Source organism: Capra hircus, chromosome 3, assembly GCF_001704415.2.
Source record: "Capra hircus breed San Clemente chromosome 3, ASM170441v1, whole genome shotgun sequence".
Classification (NCBI taxonomy): domain Eukaryota; kingdom Metazoa; phylum Chordata; class Mammalia; order Artiodactyla; family Bovidae; genus Capra; species Capra hircus.
The window spans coordinates 87266736-87271685 of record NC_030810.1 but is presented as its reverse complement, the minus strand read 5'-3'; positions in this window follow the sequence as shown (position 1 = coordinate 87271685).

Sequence of the window (4950 nt, the reverse complement as noted above, 5' to 3'; positions counted from 1 at the left end):
CCAGCCCAGCTCCCTCCTCCCGCCCCCAGCTTTCCCTCCCCACCCCGACTCTCACATGCCACACAGGCCAGCCCACCCTGGAGGGCACCAGCCCACCTGGCCTTCTCTCCTGCTGACCAGCAGCTCCCCTCCCTGCTGCCACATCCACTGGCTTCCTAGGGGACCCAGCCACCCCCACCGGCGGTTGCCCAGGGATTTCCACCAGTGGTGGACAGAGGGAGGGCAGAGACACCACGAGAGGCCCAAGGGGATGGGGAGGCTCCAGCCGGGACAGCCTGGAAATGTACAAAGCCGATCCCTAGGGACCGAGTGAGAGACTGACAGTGAGAGACTGACGTCAAGCCGAGGCTGAAAATATAGTCTGGAAAGTCACGCGGCACCGTGAAAAATGAGCCGTTCTCCCCAACCAGAGATATGGACGGTGGGGAAGGGACATAAATCCTGGCTCTTTAGAGGCTCCAAACAGCAGGGGCTGCTAGCTTCTAGGCTGCCTGTCGAGAGGACTCGGGGGTCCCCAGTGTCCCATTCAGGGGTCAGGGACACTGGCCCCATTCCTGAGAGCAGTCAGTGCCCTGAGAACTGAGGGCCAGCAAGGGAATCTAGAGGTGATCTGGCCCCCTCCCCATGCCCACACTGCTCAGTCCATCTTTGGCTAAGCCGTGGTGTGGTGGGCAACACGATATCCCCCAAACCACCCCCAGAAGGTCCAGAGAGCCAGGGCCAGTGCCTCAAAGTGGAGGTCAAGGTCCCTGATGGCATTGGGCTCGGAAGTGCAGCCCGCTGCCAGGGAAGCCTGCTTCCCCATCCCATTTTCTTTCCCTCCCTCCCCCACGCTCACAGCTACTTAAGCCTCTCCTTTTAAGAGGTACAGAGGTGCTGGGTGGCCTGGTGTCCACTCCACAGGCAGTCTGTCAGGGAGGCCTGTGTGCAGTTCTCAGAGACTCACTTCCCACGGCCCTCGGACGCCCAAGCACCCACTTCAGGCTGGTGTGAGAGGAACAGAGGAGCCGCGGGCCTGAGAGCTGGTCATGGGATTAGGGCTTTCTGGGACACCCGGCCATAGGCCCTGAGGGCCTGCTGCGACATCAAAGGCAGATGGCCCTGCCCCCACTGGCCTTGGTACTCCATAAACTCCCAAGATTTAAAAAGCAGTCCCAGGGAAAGTGACCGGGGTTCCCCACCAAAGCAACCGAGGTTACATTTCCACCACTTCGTGGCAGTAGAGTCAAATGAGGTTTTAACTGTCGTAAGAAAAGAAAGAAAATTTGGTTTGTCTTACCCCTGAGTTAAGGAGCTTCCCTGGTGGCCCCATGGTGAAGAACTCACTTGCCCACCAATGCAGGAGACACAGGAGACGTGGGTTTGATCCCGGGGTGGGGAAGATCCCCTGGAGGAGGAAATGGTAACCCGCTCCAGTATTTTGCCTAGGAAACCCCACGGACAGAGGAGCCTGGCCATCCCATGGGGTCACACATAGTCAGACACAAGTTAGCGACTAAACAACCGCCCCTGAGTTAAAGACTAAGATTCTTGCCTTCTACAGTTTCCTCTTCCTGGGTCTTGTTCCCTCTTCTGGTCTGCCCCTCCAAGTTCTCTTTTTAACACCCCAGCTCTGGTGGTGTCCACTCTCTGAATGCTCCCACCTCACTCCTCACCCCCAGCACCATGATCCCCGCCAGAATAAAACACCCTCTCCTTTGAGCTTCTCCACAGACAAGCCTCCTGACACTGCAACTGAGTGTCACACACACGTCTGTCTCCTCCTGCAGGGGTCTTCCAGGGCAGACGGCCTTGGTCCTCTCTGCAGCCTTCAGGGTTCAGCTCAATCCAACCAGAAGGAGGGCTTGGCTCCGTTCATGGAATTTAACTAAACAGGGTTCATGTGTATGTTAGTGTCGCAGAGACCCTAAAAAGACCACCAATGGCTGGAGCCCTGGGCTGGGAGGTGGGGATGTCCTCGGACTCTCCTTCTCTGGGCGCCTGTCCCCAAAGCCCTGGACCTCAGGTCTCTAAAAATCCTTGGTGGGAAGCAGAGCCATGTGCCTGAAAACCTAAGTCAGAGTATATTCCTAACCTCAAAGTCCTGGCCTGGCTCCTCACCTCACTGGGATAAAAAAACCCAAAGTCCTTAGCAAAACCCAAAAGCCCTGTGTGACCTGGTCCCCATTATCTCTAACCTATCTTATGCTGAGCTCTGTCTCCTTTCTGCTCCAGCCACAGCAGGCCTCCTTCAGCACCCACCTCAGGACCTTTGCACCTGCTCTCTCCCATTGCTCAAGTGTTACCTCCAGGAGACCTTCTCTGATCAGCTTATTCAAAACCACATGCATGCACACACATACACATAAGCATGCTCTCTCTACCCCTTCCCTGTTTTCTCCTTGTTATTGATCAGCAACTGATACCTATATATTTTATATATTTATTTATTATTTCTCTCCCCAAGTAGAATGGAGATTCAGTCAGAGCAGGAACTTTTATCTGTTTTATGTTTATTCTTCTCTTAGTTAATTCATGCTCCTCCTTTAATATCGTGTAACAAATTTTGAGACATACAGTTATCTACTCTTTTAAGTTATATTAGATGGTGAGAATTTTGCTTTTTTGCATTTCTTTTCCATGGGGATGGTCTTTATCCCTGTTTTCTGTACAATGTCACGAACCTCATTCCATAGTTCATCAGGCACTCTATCTATCAGATCTAGGCCCTTAAATCTATTTCTCACTTCCACTGTATAATCATAAGGGATTTGATTTAGGTCATACCTGAATGGTCTAGTGGTTTTTCCTACTTTCTTCAATTTAAGTCTGAATTTGGCAATAAGGAGTTCATGATCTGAGCCACAGTCAGCTCCCGGTCTTGTTTTTGCTGACTGTATAGAGCTTCTCCATCTTTGGCTGCAAAGAATATAATCAATCTGATTTCAGTGTTGACCATCTGGTGATGTCCATGTGTAGAGTCTTCTCTTGTGTTGTTGGAAGAGGGTGTTTGCTATGACCAGTCCGTTCTCTTGGCAGAACTCTATTAGCCTTTGCCCTGCTTCATTCAATACTCCAAGGCCAAATTTGCCCGTTACTCCAGGTGTTTCTTGACTTCCTGCTTTTGCATTCCAGTCCCCTATAATGAAAAGGACATCTTTTGGGGGGTGTTAGTTCTAAAAGATCTTATAGGTCTTCATAGAACCATTCAACTTCAGCTTCTTCAGTGTTACTGGTTGGGGAATAGACTTGGATTACTGTGATATTGAATGGTTTGCCTTGGAAATGAACAGAGATCATTCTGTCGTTTTTGAGAGTGCATCCAAGTACTGCATTTCGGACTCTTTTGTTGACCATGATGGCTACTCCATTTCTTCTAAGGATGTAATGGTCATCTGAGTTAAATTCACCCATTCCAGTCCATTTTAGTTCGCTGATTCCTAGAATGTTGATGTTCACTCTTGCCATCTCCTGTTTGACCACTTGCAATTTGCCTTGATTCATGGAACTAACATTCCAGGTTCCTACGCAATATTGTTCTTTACAGCATCGGACCTTGCTTCTGTCACCAGTCACATCCACAACTGTGTGTTGTTTTTGCTTTGGCTCTATCCCTTCATTCTTTCTGGAGTTATTTCTCCACTGATCTCCTGTAGCATATTCGGCACCTACCGACCCAGGAAGTTCCCCTTTCAATATCCTATCATTTTGCCTTTTCATACTGTTCAGGGGGTTCTAGCATATTCAAAAAGCAGAGACATTACTTTGCCAACAAAGGTCCGTCTAGTCAAGGCTATGGTTTTTCCTGTGGTCATGTATGGATGTGAGAGTTGGACTGTGAAAAAAACTGAGCACCGAGGAATTGATGCTTTTGAACTGTGGTGTTGGAGAAGACTCTTGAGAGTCCCTTGGACTGCAAGGAGATCCAACCAGTCCATCCTAAAGGAGATCAGTCCTGGGTGTTCTTTGGAAGGAATGATGCTAAAGCTGAAACTCCAGTACTTTGGCCACCTCATGTGAAGAGTTGACTTATTGGAAAAGACTCTGATGCTGGGAGGGATTGGGGGCAGGAGGAGAAGGGGACGACAGAGGATGAGATGGCTGGATGGCATCACTGACTCGATGGACGTGAGTCTGAGTGAACTCCGTGAGTTGGTGATGGACAGGGAGGCCTGGCGTCCTGCAATTCATGGAGTCCCAAAGAGTTGGACACAACTGAGCGATTGAACTGAACTGAGACGGTGAGAATAAGGAAGAAAAAAAATTTGCTTAATAGAAATATACATATAAACATATTCATAAGGAAATCTTGTCCTTGTTTCCACAACTGGCAGAGTATTTATAATTCCCTTATTCCGCTGGATGGTCCTTGTTCCCTTTGCCCTCGGCAGATACCTCAGTCAGCTGCAGTCTTTACGGAGTGGGGGTGGGAATGTTAAGGCACATAGCAGGCCTTCAAATAATATTTATTACATCAGTAAGGAAGAAGCTGGTCTACATGGATCATTGGAAGTAGAAAGAAGCCTGTCTCTGATTTGTGTAGACGATCAGAATAGATAAGCCCACTAAAAAGTTCTACTCCCCACATAACTATGTGAGCTATCACCCAGGGCAGGAGATAATCTCGTGTTGGTTTTGTTTTCCAAGGTGCTTGGACACACAGTCAGATGAGGCAGGTGAGGCCCCACCGGCCTCAGTGGCCCCACATCTGCGGAGCGCTCTCTCAGGCTGGATGGGCAGGAGGGCGCAGGCGCTGGGAGGCGGTGTGGAGGAGGATGCAAGGCAGTCCCTCAGCCCCCTGTGCAGCAGCTCCTTCGTACTTCCCTCTGGATGACATTTTCCGGGGCCCTCACCAGCGCCGCTAACGAGCCCCAGGGGCCCTGGGGGACGGCCACCGGGGCTTCTGCTGGTGCCCTGAGGGCTCTCCACTCTGCCTGCAGGCTCACAGAACCTACCTTGGTAGCAGCTTCT